The sequence below is a fragment of the Mytilus galloprovincialis genome, chromosome 1, assembly GCF_965363235.1.
Source record: "Mytilus galloprovincialis chromosome 1, xbMytGall1.hap1.1, whole genome shotgun sequence".
NCBI lineage: Eukaryota > Metazoa > Mollusca > Bivalvia > Mytilida > Mytilidae > Mytilus > Mytilus galloprovincialis.
In genome coordinates, this window is record NC_134838.1 from 30,910,004 (window position 1) to 30,928,269 (window position 18,266).

At 32.1% G+C, this 18,266-nt stretch overlaps 1 protein-coding gene across 4 annotated transcripts in view; it reads left to right on the forward strand.

Moving 5' to 3' along the window:
- Positions 1 to 8,380: 8,380 nt before the first annotated feature.
- LOC143071229 (beta-1,3-galactosyltransferase 1-like) overlaps positions 8,381 to 18,266 on the forward strand; it is a 42,646-nt gene continuing 32,760 nt past the window's right edge. The window contains exons 1-3 of one of the 4 annotated variants that reach the window (XR_012976839.1): positions 8,384 to 8,458; positions 11,004 to 11,103; positions 11,412 to 14,543. The gene's annotated coding sequence lies outside the window, so the exon portion shown is untranslated. Of the gene's footprint in view, positions 8,459 to 10,506; positions 11,104 to 11,411; positions 14,564 to 18,266 lie in introns of those variants that run through there. The other 3 variants (XM_076245422.1, XR_012976838.1, XM_076245445.1) reach the window with 3 other exon arrangements.

The following is an 18,266-nucleotide window of genomic DNA, read 5'->3' on the forward strand; positions in this document are numbered from 1 at the left end:
CCTCAAATTGATTCATTAAATAAGAGCAAAATCTATTCAAAAAGTGCATAATGGCCATATATTTTTCCGTCTTTTGAACTATGCCTTATATATTTTGCATGTAGATGTATCATCACGGGGTTGAGTGTTTTGCATCATGATGACCTTTTTGTGACCTTCAAATGTGACCTCAAGGTCAACCTTATGTTGTTTTTTTGTTGTGAAAAACACAACCTTGTAGGCCATTACTTCTTCGTCTTTTGACCTAGGCCTTACATCTTTGGCATGTGGATGTATCATGAGTAGGTGTGCCTTCTTTAAATTTGACCTTCATTTGACCTTGAACTTTGACCTTGAGGATGATAATTGTGTTTTTTGGTAAGAAACACTTGTACGGGCCATGACTTTTATGTAGTTATGAATTCATCTTTATTTTAAAAAATCATAAAACACAAGCTTCAATCGACCATACAACAATATAGACACATTTTATAACATGTCAACCCATTCCATGCACAAGGAATACATAATGGACATGTAGTCACATAAAATTGCTTGAAAAAGGAATAGTCTCTATTAAAGCGCAATGTACATACTAAACTACTCAACAGACAGCCAAGTGAAAACTTCCTAGGAATCAAACAGAAGGAGGAGTTATGCTGAATAACTATATATATATATACCAATAATGGGACGGACGGAAGGACAGACGGACAGAGGCAAAACAATACCCCCCCCCCCCCCCCCCAAAAAAAAAGGATTTAACTGATTTTTGATTTGAGATACGAGCTGTTGAAATTAAAAGCATGACACGCCAAAAATACATATGATACATAGGAAGAAGCTATTAAGTTGGCAGTTGCTTTACATGATCAAGATTTTCACTTTATTGGTCCACAAATTAAAATATATACAATTAAAAATATAAGAACAAAACTATTCGTACAAAGAACCACGGTTCATGGGAGATAAAATAGAGCTGACTGTGCAAAATCCTTATACTGTGAAATCTAGTTCGTTAAACATAGAACTTTTTTTTTAGTATTTCTGCAGAGGTTATGAAAATTAAATACAACTGTTTAGTGAAAAAAAAGCACGGCAGTATTAACAAGTTTCACATTATTTTTTTGGTGCCCTTATTATTATAGAGAATAACTATACTCAGTAATAATCTTGAATTGAGACTTGAGAAGAAACATTTTCACTTGTCACTTGCATTAACACCACACTTTCTTTTTTATATTTATTTCAAAATTGCATTTGATTTAGAAATTCGGAAAGATATACAAACATGACAAAAGCACAACAAAAGAAAAATAATAAATTTTGCTATCCCTTCGAAATTTAAATTTGATAAAGCAAAAATAACATGTTCTATTTATATCATACATGTGTAGTTTCAGTTTTGACCATGATTCTAAATATAGACCTCACTTTCCTAAAAATTGTGGACGGAATAGAAGACACCCATTTAATTTCTACACTTGTCAGGATAAAGGTTGAAAAAAGATACTAGAAAGATGTATTATCTTTTTTATTCACATGATAGTGAGAGTGCATACAAATGTGTAGTGTTTTGTGGACTGAATCGGATGTTTGTTTTTCTTCTTTTTGTCTTTGTAAAAACATGTAAATAATGCACTGGTGGTTGATTATCCCTCTCGGTATCTTCTAACTTTTTACATGAATATAAATCATGGAATAAAATATTCAATTGCACTTTTTAAACATGTTAAAAATATGCCAGAATTTTTAAAATTAAAAATTGTTCGTAATTACCTATTTAACATTACTACATGTATTACTAAGCCCATAGTGTATTTCATTAAAAACTACAGGTATGGTTTTAAAAAAATAAGTATTGTGGAGTCAATTCAGTTTTGATTTTAATCAATTTAGTAGGACGATCTGCGAACAGAAGCATTGTATAATTGTCCATGGTTTATTTATTTATTTTGTTAAAATTGTATTGTCAGAGGGAACTACCATTTGAGGAGGGAGGCTTGGATAAAATTTTTAAAAAAAAGGCAAGACAGGCTTTTGAGCAAACAAAGGCAGGAACAGTACTTTGGCATAACAAGCAGATTACAAATCATGTAAACAATTTCAGGATAAACTAATGAAAATTAAAGGTCCCTATAAAGAATTAAAAATAAAAATGCAGGAAAATGATGTCAGATAAGGGAGGGTAGAAGGGTCCTGATCCCGAAATCCAGGGCTTAAAACATGAAATCCCGAGTTAAAATAAATTTAAATCCCGACATCCCGAAATTCAAAAAAACAATTCCCGGATCCCGAAATCCTGAGCTTAAAAAATAACCTGGTCCACTCCTCCCTCCCCCAATGATTACAACTAGAAAAATGCAGGACAACATTTTTAATTCTAGCCCTCCACTCCCCCCATACAATCAAATGGTAGCATCCTTAGAGTTTTGACTTGTTGTACTTTATTTCAATTTATGTAAGACCTAGGCATTGGCAAGTAAAAACGAAAACAGTTATCATGGTCCTTTGACCTTTCTGTTTCCCTCCTTCTCTAACGTCCTGTTTTTCTGTTGCTAAATTTATTTCACTCTGAAATCTCCCTATTATGTCTCTTTAAAGATTCATTATTGGAAAATGAGTAACTTTAAATGGATTAAAAGATTAAATAAATAACAATAGGTGTACAGCTGCTCTTAGCAATAATGTAAACATTCTAATCATGATCTTTTAAAAGCTTGCATATTGCACATGATTTTAAAACGTAGCAATGAATCAGACCATGAGTAAGAGTTATCTTTTCTTAAGTGTTCTGTACCCCCTTAAGTGAACATTATTCATAGTAAATTTCGTTTTCTTCACAAATAAATAGTTCAAATATGTCCTTCTTTTATTCAAATGATTTAATCATCACCAAAATCAAATAATTATCACATCTCAGACTGGCTGACTCTGGATGACTCGTAAACAAAACTATTTCATCTAATTAACCAAAACTGCCCATATTTGCTCTTTATCCAGTTATCTATATAGACGCATAGTAATTCAGTTATTTTTTTTATGTCATTATTGACCATATATTACAATTGACAGCAATATTGGAACACAATGACTATAAAATGGTGTTGGCATCAATTTAGAGTGCCAGCATGTCCTCTTTTTATTCAAAATATTGAATCGTAAATAAATATAAATGGTTTTCATACCTCCGACTGACTCTTGTAACAACAATATTTGTCCGCATCAACCAAAACTGACCATATTAGCACTTTACTATATAAATATTATAGTCGCATATAGTAAATTAGTAAAATTTTCAGTAATGATGGATTGTATAAAACAAATTATATCAATATTGGAACAAAATAACTACAAAATAATTTCTGTATCAATTAAGAGTACCAGTATGTCCTCTTTTTATTCAAAATATTGAATCGTAAACAACTTTCAGTACTTTTCTCACCTCAGACTGACTCATATAATAAAATGATTTGTCCGCATCAACCTCCACTGACCATATTAGCACTTTATTATGTAAATATATATCGCCGCATAGTAAATGAGTTATATTTTCATGTAAGGATGTATTGTATAACACAAATAATAGCAATATAGGAACAAAATGACTAATGAATTTTGAAAAATTGAAAAATTATAAAAAATATTTTAAAAATTGAAAAATTAAAAACAAAATTGATTTATAACATTTTCACATAGTGGTACTTCAGGATAAAGGAGACAGACATGAATAAAGCTAAAACAAAATGACATATAATTAAATCTACAAGCATGATGTATGTGTAATGTTATTCCTTATGATCTGGACAGGACAGTAATATGAATAACTAGACATCATGCAAACGGGAGCCATCTCTGTGAGCCCCGCTGTGAATGATGTGTTGTAAAAACAATTACTATAGGACATAGGGTTGTCAATTGAAACCAAAAGTATTGACTTTGACTTTGGAACTCAGAAGTTGTACATACATTAAGACACACCCTCTGGTGCCTGGTTCATATACATATCAAGTATGAAGTATGAAATTATAACGGGTCTCTATATATAGAGCAGACATAATTTGTGACAGACGGATGGACGGACGAACTGATCACAATATGGCATCTTAGGAGCTCTAACTGAAACGTGAGGACAAGGGGGCAAAACAAGACTAACGTAGTAACAAGTGGTACATTAATAAAGGAATTTCAAACGCTTCCAAAACTCACTTATCAATATGAACAGTGCATACATATATCATGACTTGAAAGACATTTGAATAAATAGATGTGTTAATGTGGTTAAAAGCCACAATGCTACAACTCTCAATATGCTCAATTAACACAAATACCATTTCTACTTCAACTTTTTTAGCAAGCGTATTTGTGTTTCAGTGATGCATAGATATAACATCAAGCTCTTTTTGTCTAGGATTTTCATAGCTACACTAAGCTACTATTTCTCATAAATGTAGAATTCTTATCGGTGAAAACACATGTACGAAATTAGTTCCATTCCATTGTATACGATTCAGTGCATCATTAAGAGCATAATCTTAATCTTGGATTGAATATGTTGTCCTCCGATATCATTCCGTACAATATATAGCGTAAAAATACCGAATACAAGATCAAATTTGCAGAAAATAAATAACGATTCCATAATTTCTACTCTCTAATCTTGCTTGGAAACTCCGGAAAGTCACGAACATTCATAAACAACAAGATCCTCAAAGAAACCAATCAGTGCAAACGTGTCTAGGAAAATACAAAGGTCGGAGTTTTAACCGTCCAATACACAAGGGTTGCCATAGAAATTGGGGAAAATCACCACCGAACAAAATGCGTTAAGAGAACATGATTTTGATATTTTCTCGTATTCGACGATTAAGTCCAATCTGGATAATTGAATTGGACTGTAGTTTAACATCTTGATAATCCAGGTTTTAATCGTTCGTTATAACGAGTTTTTTTAAGTTTCCAGTATAATAACGGTAGATTTTCGTAGTTTTCATTCATGGTAATATCAAACGAAAGACGGACAGATTGGTGATTTTGTAAAATTTCATCCCTTATAAGTGATGTTTAAGAATACGTAAGAAAAACTGTTTTTCAAATTGTTGTTTATCCAAGCTATTGTATGAGACATTTCAATTAATGGTTTTCACATACGAAGACTCTATTACTGAAGACTTTATCTGCTGGAACAACGACATATTTGTAATGCAAAGAGTATAAAGCATCCACAACTGCCGGGTTCTTTGATTGGATAGAAGGCTATGTGCCCACAGTGCATAGTAGTTTCTGAATGCGTTTTTGAATTAAAAAACGAACAGCTTTGATTCATACAGATAATGTGTTTAGTTCTGGTTCATCTTGTTTGTTCTTAACCTAATTTCTTTATGTTGAATAAGAATGCATACATTTGTTGATGTTAATGGAACTAATTGACCGCCATTGGATTTTCTTACTTTTTGTACATCAGAATGATTTGAGTTTTTTTTCACAATTGTATTTCATTCTCTCATAAATCTTCAATGAGGTTTGCAAAATCAATTCATAAGAGATCACTAAATTCAATTGGGTATAACATTTATTCTATTGATGTTTGAAATCTGAGACACGGTTTTGGAGGTCAAGCTGTGTTGTACAAGAATCTATAAAATATGTTGGGATGCTATGAAGAATTAAGACGCTAAATTTATTCACGTGTGGACATCACAATATAGCAACTAATTACATAACAATTGAGTATGTAATAATTATGTCATAATAAAATTATCACAATTTGAAAGATTGATCTTTCTTCTTTCTTTTGGTACCTCATTTATAAAATATAAAGAAGGATGAAATGAATTACATCAGTTTCAAGTTGTCTGATTGGGAGTGAAAAAAATCTTTGTATTGTGCTACCTTAAATGAGTATCAGAGAATAGATACCAAAATGTTGCTCGCATTGTTTATAATATCCATTATTTCTTCTGTTTATCCAAGATAATGCAATATTATTTGTAACTAGTTATTGCACAAGCCACAATATTTAACATCCTTATAATTGATTAAATTCTTTACTGCTACCAAGCAAATATGTTTTCATATATTTTTATAGAAATTAAGAAATAAAATGTAATACAAGTTTAATTGTAAGAAAACAGCAGTAAACAAAATGATATTTGGAGGATTGACATTTCAATCATAAAATTGCATTGTAGAAAGTTTAAAAAGGACTGTAATATTAAAAAAATGTTAATGCATTATATTTTGAAGTGGATATTGAAACTCAAAAAAAGAGATGATTGAATTAAAAATTAATTATCGGTGAACGCTTGAGACAGGAAGTAGAACAAATGTTGATATAATTCAACTTCTGTATCCTTCGTCAAATTAATATAAGAAAGCTTTTATAGAAATTACGTTCACGGAACTAGTTAAAAGTTGTCACATTGTCAACCATACCACATCTTTCTGGGGTTTTTTCTGTAATCGATTATGTTTATTTGTGCATCTGTAGTATCCACTCACTACAAACCATTAAAGTCTGAAATGGCCTATATCTGTACTCGACTGTACTGATTTTTACTCGACCAGTCTGAATTGGTCTGACTTTTACTTGACATTACTCGACCTCAGTCTGAACCATACTTGACTGTACTGAATCGTACTTGACCCTTATCTTTGCCGTTGAAAATAGTCTGAACTATTACTCGACCAGTCTGAAACAGTCTTAACCCATTCTCGACATGTACTCGACCAATTTTTCCAGTCTAAACCATACTTAACTAAAGGTCTGAACAATACTCGACCAGTCTGAACCATACTAGACCAGTCTGAACCATACTAGACCAAAAAAAACCTCTAATTTTTTAACTGTTAAAATAAATTTCTTTTAACTGATATATATAACAACAGCCAACAAAATTTATAAAAAAATTTAACCGTATAAAAGAAATATATCTCTGATTATATTTAGGATACAAAAAAATATATATTATATATAGCTTACATAAAAAAGGGATAAAATTAAATAAATAAATAAAATTGTTTTTCTGATTAGTGGTGAAATATAAAGTATAACCTCTGCTTGGGGGCAAACTCATAAATAAGATCACACCTGGCAAGAGGTATTAAATTCTAAATAACATTGATTCAAAATTGCAACATCCTGTTTAAATTAAATAACAAGGCCTTTCGAATATACATGTATGTACTAGATAAGTAATACACGAATTAAAGAAAATAGGGCTTTCTTTTTACGTGTAAAACACACATGTACTGAGGTAATAAGAAAATATTAAAGTGCTTTATGTATGCCATGTTAATTTGACAAAAAAATACTTAAATCAATTAAAATATTTTTTTTACTGTTACTTTGGAATACATTTCCTTTTTTAAAAAGGTTATCAAGGATTGCTATGGAAATTCTATTATCATGATTATATTAAATTCTTGGTTTAATAAAATAAAACAATTAAGCTCTCATTTTTTTTTTAATTTATTAAGTTGTTTTATATACTATTTTATATATATCTTAATAAAAAAACATTCACTGCATTATTACCTGAACTCAACTGACACCATAAATCTATACTAGGCTTAAGTTAATGGTGAAAATAGTCCAGTTACCATAAAATACTTCCGAAATATTCATAAAATTTTGAATGATATTGAAAATATTAGTCACAACTCATTTTTGTTAGATTATTTGATCAGCTTGTTTTATTTATATTTTAAAAGTTGATATACATTATTATGTAAGTGTTGATTACTATTGAGTTGAAGTTATATTATGGTTGATTATTGTGAAATTTTAATTTCAATACTTATTGAATACATTTTTAATTTCAAGTTGTTGTTCAAATTTCATTTTTATTAATAGAATTCCTAAATTGATAACATTCAGTTGATAGATACAAAGAATAGGTCTAAGTTGGTAAAGACTTGGTCGAGTATGGTTCAGACAGACTAGGTCGAGTATGGTTCAGACTAGGTCGAGTACGGTTCAGACTAGGTCGAGTACGGTTCAGACTCGTATAAAATGGCTAAGTACTGGTCAAGTACACATTCAGACTGTTAAGTATGGTTCAGACTACAGTCGAGTATTATCAAGTTAATCTCAGACGAATTCAGACTGGTCGAGTAAAAATCAGTACAGTCGAGTACAGATATAGGCCATTTCAGACTTTTAATGGTTTGTAGTGACTGTATTGCTTTTTTGTCTAAAAAAAAGCCATCTAACATTATGGACTTTGATACCAAACATTTGTATCAATTTTCATTTACATGTACGTTTTAGTGTAGAGGAAAGAGACTTTTTAACTGAATACATATATCATGCAAAGCTCTACAGTTTTTTATTGGTTCACGAAATAAGATCTTAAATATTATACATTTCATTTTAACGATACATCAGCATCACAAATCAACAGAGCACATAAATAATTTGAATGTTTCTACTGTCATTGATTATACCTTTACTTTTATTTATACATTATCACTTGGGGTAAGTATGCATATTAGTTCATTAGTAACAAATAATTTGCAGTTTAAACATTGACTTTATTAGGAAATCTGCTGGCAAACTAAATGGTTAAACCATATAGACGACAACTTGAATTCAACAATCAATTAAATTTTGAGGATTAAACTTTCTAAAACTGTACTGAGCTAGGAAGTGTTCTGGTTTCCTTTCTATTTATTTATCAGTTAATCATTCTTAAGTCAATTTTAATTGTATAGTTTCACTTATTCACATGTGCATCATATAGAAATGGATTTAAAAATTCTCTGTTACTTTTTTCCCAACTAAGCGCAAATTGACGTTTAAGATTACAATTAGTGTAATCTATGTATTACTAGTAATTATGAAGTCAGTGATTTCGTTCCTATCAATGACTTAAAACTATTAATAAATTCTTCGAAAGAAACAAAGACTTGGTTTGCATTTTTTCTTAGATTTTAGAAAACTTTCTTTTAACGCAATATATATCAATCACATCCTATATTTTACATTGATGCTATCAACTGAGTCCGAAAAACTAGACACGATCCAGGTAAACATGCTGATCTTATCAAAAGAAATATTCTAAAAGTTTGCAAATTGTACACTGTATTAGAATCTTTGAATACTATTTTTATAGATATAAATAATTTAGAAAATTATAATCCTGATAAAAAATACTGTTTTTCACATGTGTATTTTAATGGTACATTTACTACTTTATGTATATACCTATATTTTATAATTGCACAAGGCCATGTTTTTCATGTCGGGACCTTGTTTATCTGAGTTAACTGTATAACTTTCTTCTCAAGTCGTAAGATTGTCTATAATGCTTACATCCACTGCATTTGAACACTGGTGGGAATTAGTCTCATTTGCAATCATGCAAAATCTTCGTATTCTTTATACGGTTAGATACATTTGTACCTCTCACTAGGAATACTAGATTTTCCATTGCAAGCAATAGCAGAGTATGTCACCCCGTACTGGACATTGTCACAGTAGCAGTAACCATTTTGGGTGTATCAAAGTCACATGGCACATCTAGTTGATATGCCTTTGATTTCCCATTTTTTCTCTTTTCGTAGAATAAGATTGATGTCTATATATAGTTGGGTAACTCTTTTGAATCTTGAATAAAACACACGCGCGAGGAGAAAGATGGCGTCACGTGAAACTCAAGTATATTATATATGGACTTAGTACATGAATAGTCTTTTTAGAGGGGACCTTTGAACAGACAACACGTGTATATATTGACGGAGCGGCATACTAACTGTTCATTTGATTCTTCATTTGCTCGCGTATCACACGATACATGTATATTATCTCTAAAATTTGATTACACGCTCATCGATTGATTTCAGCTAATGTGTATAGTTTAGCAGATGTTCGATTAATGGATGATTGTGTACTTTAATGCAAGTGCAGAAAGTCACTTATGTGTAATCTTGTGTTTCTCTTTCTCTCAGTGTCGATTTTCTCATCAAAGCACGATTTTTGTAAACAATAGAAGAACGTTAAATTATATATTCGTTTTCTTCTAGCATATTCCAGAAGATGTTTTACAGTACAGATTTGCATTTGATCGTATGCACATACTCTTGATTACAGAATTTTGCCTCAAATTTGCGAGGTGTTATATGATGGGTTTTTTTTGCTGTTTCCATGGCAACGTAGGCTATTTTAAAAATTTCAAAGACAGATAACATTTCAATAGCATTTAACCGGGAATGAGCTTAACATTTGTAAGAAAATGTTATTTTGACGTGTTTTCCCATATGGGTCAATATTGCACTTTTCGCCTTATTTCCATAGTTATATCAGCAATCTCAAAAATTCCAAAGGCAATGCATTCTACTGTTTATACTTTTGTTACGCAAGAGTAGGTTTAGGGGTCGTATCTGGAACGGTTGATTTACTATGAATTAATTAAGGAATTATTTTGGGTTTTTCACGTTTGGACTGTTTCCATGGCAACGGTAGCTATTTTGAAAGTTCTTAATATAGATGGCACGTTTTCGAAGAATAAGTTATAATGTCTGAAAGTTTCATTTAATTTGGACAATTTTTTGGTTTTTCACATTTTTGCCGTTTCCATGGTAACGTCGGCCATCATGGAAATTGCACATCTGCACCTGGGGGTTGTCATTATGATGCAGTTTTACCAATGTGTGTCAAGTCATCTCCGAGAACTATGCTGGACTAAAAAAGTAGAAGGGAAAATTTGAACAATAACAATATATCATACCATAGGGGTGGCACAATAAAAAATGGTGGTGTAAAATGCAAATATCTAATAATCATCACAAATCCAACTGGTCTTTCCAAAGAGAAATAAACAGACAAATTTCTCTTCTTTTCCGTGAAATTTGAATTAAGAATGGATGTACGTAAGTGAATTGTAAGAAGACTATTGAATAAGTTATAAGAGAAAGAAGAATTCTTATTAAAATCAGTATGCTAGGAAATCCCCATGTTAACGTTTATGGCATTGCTATGTTTCAAATTATATATTCCATCAAATTTATTCATATACTTACAGAATAAAACTTAAACAGACAATACAAAAGTTTAATTTGAGCGACGGCACTTAGACAAACGTGATTGGTGGTTAACTCTAGGTGATACTTGTAGATACTCAGGTAACTATTACACTTACTTTAAGATCATTACAAAGTTCTTTGGGAACGTGTTTGATTAAAATTATAAAGATGTTGACCTATAATACATATTAATAACAACAAGAAAAATAAATCAATGTTCAAGATGTGTCTGATAGTAAATTGTAGTAAGCATGGTATATTTCACTGAGATTTTTATTTTTGTTTAATTCATTATCACGAGGTTTATATCACATGATAAACTTGCCGTGTTTAACAACAGAATAAACATTACATTGCTTGTTGTAATTACTTTAGACATGTCCTGCATTTTTTTTTATCTTTTGCAGGATAAATGTGAGAGTTTACAAGATTTGAATTAAAGAATCATGTTATTAATCCAAAGCTTTTTTCCTTCCAATCGAATTTATAGACATTTTCTGATTACAGTATTTGCTTTGTCATGTGTTTTATACTTTTCTGTATGGTCACGCACTTTGCAATCATTTCCTACTAGTTGCATACATTGTTCCTCCCCAAATAACAACACACACGAATTTGTTCACAAAATTAACACAAATAAAACAAATTTCAAACAACATGTTACCCAACGAATATCGAATATATTCATAAACCGTTAAATGTGTGTGATCGGCATAACGGACCAGATTTGCTATTAGTGCTAGTAAAATCAGATGCTTTAAACATTTCTCATCGATTGTCCATCAGAAAAACATGGGGGAATATATCAAATCCTCATATGAAGGTAATATATCTTCTAGGATATAATAGTATTGTTCAGGATATGATTGTTTTGGAATCTAAAATATACAAAGATATTCTGCAGGGCGAATTTGTTGACATTTACCATAACAATATGAATAAAACAGCTATGGCATTCCAATATGCTGTAGAAAATTGTTTTGATACTAAGTTTCTGTTTTTCGTAGATGATGACTTTGTCATTAACATTTTAAAAATACATGAGTATTTGAAAAAAATAACTTATCCTTCCCAATCGAAACTGTTTACCGGATTTATCATCAAAAGAGGTAGGCCGTTCAGAAATAAATCCTCAAAGTGGTACATATCTCGAGAAGAATATCCGCATGAGTTTTATCCGACCTATCCAGCTGGTGGAGCTATTATCATGTCGATGACTATAGCTCAGTTATTAAAAGCAGAATTCCCATATGTGCGTTACATTCATATAGACGATGCTTATCTTGGAATAGTGGCTATGAAACTGAAAATTCAAATGCAAAATGATAAACGTTTTACGAATTCGTATACACAACCTCTACATTTGAAGAATATTTTTGCATCTCATGGTTATAGCGGCGCTAAAAACCTTTTGGAAAAATGGGATGTCTTTCTACATACAATGTCCTTGAACTCGTCCACAGATATCAACACACAGATATACAAATCATGAAAACGACAGCTTTAGAATAACTGGATAATCTTAGTTTGTCATTTTACAGAAATCGTTATAACATTCAATTAGTCATGTTTTATATTTTCGAATGGTACTAGACATTTGCTCAAAATAGGCATATACCTAGGATTACACTTATACTTACAGCTAACAGTTTACTAAAAAACAAGGGGTAATCTCAAAATAGAAAAAAAATAATAGGAATAAATACTAGTAGTAAAACCAAAAGGTTTTTTTTTTCTTATTGTAAAAATGTGTTTTTGATCACAGATTATAATCGCTGTATTGGATTTCACCAAAAGTAATCACATAATTTGGTATATATTTTTTTCAAATTTCTACCTTTACACTATTGTGTGTAATAAATACGTCTATTTGATATTCTGGGGGTTTCGAATAATCTTTTGTAAGGTGTCAATGCATGCTTGATGTTGTTGGATATATTTTATCGCACACCAACAGCAGGGAACCATGCGCTCTCTCAGATAAACGGAGATCTCCTCTTTATGTCATAATCAAAAGTTGGTTCTTCAATAATTTAATCAAGAACTAATGCGGACATAGATTAGTGTGGATAGTATGTTTTGATGTTTGACAGTGTTTTCTGACAAAAAGAGTTTCAATATTGAGCTGTTGTGCCCAATGACAGCCAACCTGTACCTAACACTGAAAAAAAACAGTGTCTTTTATTTGATATTGCGTTTCAATGTTCTATATATATTAAAGATGTGGTATGAGTGCCAATGAGTCAACTCTCAATCCAAGTCACAATTTGTAAAAGTAAACCGTTATAGGTCAATCAAGACTGTCGTGGAGGTAAATCTACTTTAAATCAGTGGTGACTGTTCATAGATTGTATTAAAGCTAGAGATTTCTTCTAATATCAAATCTACATATTGGCTAACGTTCTCTGAGTGCTTTCTGTGTATGATGCGTACATTCCTGTAAATAAATTTTGTGCATGTGAAATAACTTCTATATTAATATATTTAAAATAATATGTTAAGGGAACACAGCTATCTGAGTGTGGTCCAACACTGGATAGATTTGTGTAAAGAAGCAAAAGATTGGAAGGATTACAATATGATTCCAATATATTAGTTCCAAAATTTGAATTTGGATAGCAGCAAAAAGTCAATATTAGATGAGGACTACATTAGATGCATTTTCTCACGATGGACATGTAATTATAGTATGCGAGATTGTGTCCGAGAACCTAAGTGCATGTAACATTTGTATGATACTATTTATGTTCCTTTGATGTGTTCATTTTCTACTTGAGTTTGTCCACATAAAACTGAAAATTTGATCACAGACCAAGTTAAATATACAAACTTCGAGTGGAAGTATATAGCTATCATGATGTTACAATAGCAAATAAAATACATTTTAAGTTTGTTGATATTGTGATTGTGTTGGTTAGTTTTCATTTAATTATAGGGTGCTGCTAATATCTTTTGTAATCTCTAATTATAATTGTAAAAAATGTAAATGTTTATTTTACTTTAAACCATATTGTTTTCCTAAAGAATTGTGAATATAACATGTGCTTTGTAACTTTAAAGAAGGATCTGATATTAGAAAATAACACTCAGGCCCCATAATTTTGTACTTTTTTCATTCTTCATAGAACTGTGAAAATAACGTGCTGCACATTTTGTTAACCGCCTATTCATATTTGTATGAGTTTTTTGTATGTTTTTGTAGTTCAATTGTTAGAATAGACGGATCCTATTGAGGGACTACAAGCATTTCTTAATTTTTAAATGATAGTCATTTCTCTTATATTAAAGCAAGTAATGTGATGGTTTACCAATCAAATGATAATTCATATATTAAACAAATTACTACAAAACAGAGTGTATGGTATTTTTTAATGATGAAAGACATTTAGTGACCAAATGTCGTGTCTCGTGTTGAATAAAAACTAACTATATGATATTTCTTAAATATATGATTTATATTCACTTTTCATTCAAAAGGGATATCATTTTATGCTTCCGGTTTACAACATATGACGTCCAGTTTCAATAAGAAATATTATTTTACGTTGGTTACAAACGTTAATGGTTCAAAATACCTTCAGATTAAAATAATTTAAACTTCCAGTACAAAGGATGACACATTTTATCCTAGCTCATCTGTCACCCAGCCTACCTTTAAATGTGTGTATCTTTATTTTGTACCACTTTAAAGAGTGAGTCGTAGTGGTAATCCGATTCAATAGTCTGACAATCCAATGATCCGACGGTCGATGGTTCGACGGTTCAATAGTTCGACGGTCGATGGTTCGACGGATCAAGGGTCCGACGGTTCGATAGTCTGACGGTTCGATAGTCTGACAGTTCGAATGTTGGACGTTTCAGGGGTTTTATGATGACTATTCATTACTGGTAGAAAAAAGTGTTCTCTCTCTATTTATCACATATTTTCCTACCTTTATTTGTTTAAAAAATACTTCTTTTTTTCAGTCAAAAAAATGGCGATATTTATAACACACAATATATATAGATAAAAGCAAAAGCATTAAAAAATAAATATCTGGAAACATTTCCTATAGAGAAACTGACGAATTTGGTAATTTGGTAACCAATAGGTTGATCAGTTTGGTTTGCATCTAGGACCCGGTCTATTAATGCGACACTTTATCATTCCAGATACTCCTTATTACCAGAAACACTGTTTGTCGGTTCTTTAAAATATATTTTTCTCATTACATTTTATGCCGTGTATTTCAACAACCTGTCTTATCCGGCATAATTTATTATTGTTATAGGGTGTGTCATATCAGAGGCATCGGTCATTGTCTTATATAAATATCTAAAAAATATTTTAAATTATCTACAAAAAAGAACACTCACTAAACTGCAGACTACGACTTTGAACAGATAGTTGCAGTATATAAGCAGCGGAGTATAGTCACCGTCAGCTGAAATTCGTAGCGGTTATCTAATATTAAAAATAATCTAAAGTATCAATCACGTTCACTCGAGATATAGTTTTCACATTCCATTCATACATCGTCAAAAGAAAAAAACACTACTGCCCTACCTTTTAAATGTTTTAAGTGATCGCACTGTAATAATCCTGATTTTCACATTTTCCAGAATGTTTTCCATTGTAATTCCGCCATCTTCGTTTCTATGAAGATCCTTTAGTTACGTATGACAGTCAAAACTTAAGGAGTTTCCTGTAATATTCTTGTCATTGATGTGATAAAGTTTCTCGCGCTTTATGCAAATTTTCTGAACTTGAACTTCACGGAAACACTTCCGGTAAAAATATTGGCTTGATTCCACCATTCAAAATCGTCTTGGAAAATGTGAAGGTCAGGATTATCACAGTGCAATCGCATATAGGTAGGTCAGTAGTGGTTCGTCTTTTGGCGATTTATGAATGGAATGTGATAAAGAACGTGGTTGATAGTTCAGATTATTTTTACCGATAACAGCTACAAATTGCAGCTGACGGTGACTATAACTGTATTCGCTAAACACGTATATTTTACATACAACTCCCCTACCATGGAAGAGTGTTGTAACAGCAAGACATTGACAAAGGTAAAACTCGTTAGTCGATACTATGCAATATAAAAAAAATAACATAAAACGTGCATGACAATTCGGATATTGTTTGATTGTAATTTGCTGTAATAAATAAAATGATATATATACAACTCGTCTAAACATCAACCCAACAATGTTAGACCTGTAAATTTGCTTTCGCAAATTTTTTGTTCTTCCCTTGCCGGGATTCGAACCCATGCTACTGAGATATCGTGACACCAAATCGCCTGCACTGTAGCCGTCTCGCTAGACCACACGTCGACCTGGGCTTCACAAATGAAGCTTTCGCTGGCCATGTGTTTCCTTTCCACGTCAGTTTAAATCTAGCGTCGTACTACAGTACCTGATATATAAGGCATGGAGATGTTATTTTTACAACTCAGCTACATTATCTATAGTAAAGGATCTTACAAATTAATGTAAGATACAGTCACAGAAAATAATTTTATTTATAAGTACGTCTGAGCCAGTAACAACTCTACAACAGATTTATCCATCGGATCACCAGCAGTGATGGTGATACATGGCTGTGTACATAATGTATTTACAACTCGTCTACATATCAACTAAACAATGTAAGACCTTTAAATTTGCTTTCGCAAATTTTTTGTTCTTCCCTCGCCGAGATTCGAACCCATGCTACTAAGATATCGTGACACCAAATCGCCTGCACTGTAGCCGTCCCGCTAGACCACACGACCACCTGGGCTTCAAAAAATGAAGCTTTCGCTGGCCATGTGTTACCTTTCCACGTCAGTTTTAATCTAGCGTCGTACTACAGTACATGATATATAAGGCATGGAGATGTTATTTTTACAGATCAGCTAAATTATCTATAGTACAGGATCCTACAAATTAATGTATGATACAGTCACAAAAAATAATTATATTTATAAGTACGTCTGAGTCAGTGACAACTCTACAACAGATTTATTCATCGGATCACCAGCAGGGATGGTGATACATGGTTATGTACATAATGTATATACAACTCGTCTAAACATCAACCCAACAATGTTAGACCTTTAAATTTGCTTTCGCAAATTTTTTGTTCTTCCCTCGCCGGGATTCGAACCCATGCTACTCAGATATCGTGACACCAAATCGCCTGCACTGTAGCCGTCCCGCTAGACCACACGACCACCTGGGCTTCAAAAAAGGAAGCTTTCGCTGGCCATGTGTTACCTTTCCACGTCAGTTTTAATCTAGCGTCGTACTACAGTACCTGATATATAAGGCATGGAGATGTTATTTTTACAGATCAGCTAAATTATCTATAGTACAGGATCCTACAAATAAATGTATGATACAGTCACAAAAAATAATTATATTTATAAGTACGTCTGAGCCAGTGACAACTCTACAACAGATTTATCATCGGATCACCAGCAGGGATGGTGATACATGGCTATGTACATAATGTATATACAACTCGTCTAAACATCAACCCAACAATGTTAGACCTTTAAATTTGCTTTCGAAAATTTTTGTTCTTCCCTCGCCGGGATTCGAACCCATGCTACTGAAATATCGTGACACCAAATCGCCTGCACTGTAGCCGTCCCGCTAGACCACACGACCACCTGGGCTTCAACAAATGAAGCTTTCGCTGGCCAGGTGTTACCTTTCCACGTCAGTTTTAATCTAGCGTCGTATTACAGTACATGATATATAAGGCATGGAGATGTTATTTTAACAGATCAGCTAAATTATCTATAGTAAAGGATTCTACAAATTAATGTAAGATACAGTCAGAGAAAATAATTATATTTATAAGTCCGTCTGAGCCAGTGACAACTCTACAACAGATTTATCCATCGGATCACCAGCAGTGATGGTGAGACATGGCTGTGTACATAATGTATATACAACTCGTCTAAACATCAACCCAACAATGTTAGAGCAATTTTTTTTGTTCTTCCCTCGCCAGGATTCGAACCCATGCTACTAAGATATCGTGACACGAAATCGCCTGCACTGTAGCCGTCCCGCTAGACCACACGACCACCTGGGCTTCAAAAAATGAAGCTTTCGCTGGCCATGTGTTTCCTTTCCACGTCAGTTTTAATCTAGCGTCGTACTACAGTACATAATATATAAGGCATGGAGATGTTATTTTTACAGATCAGCTAAATTGTCTATAGTAAAGGATCCTACAAATTAATGTAAGATACAGTCACAAAAAATAATTATATTTATAA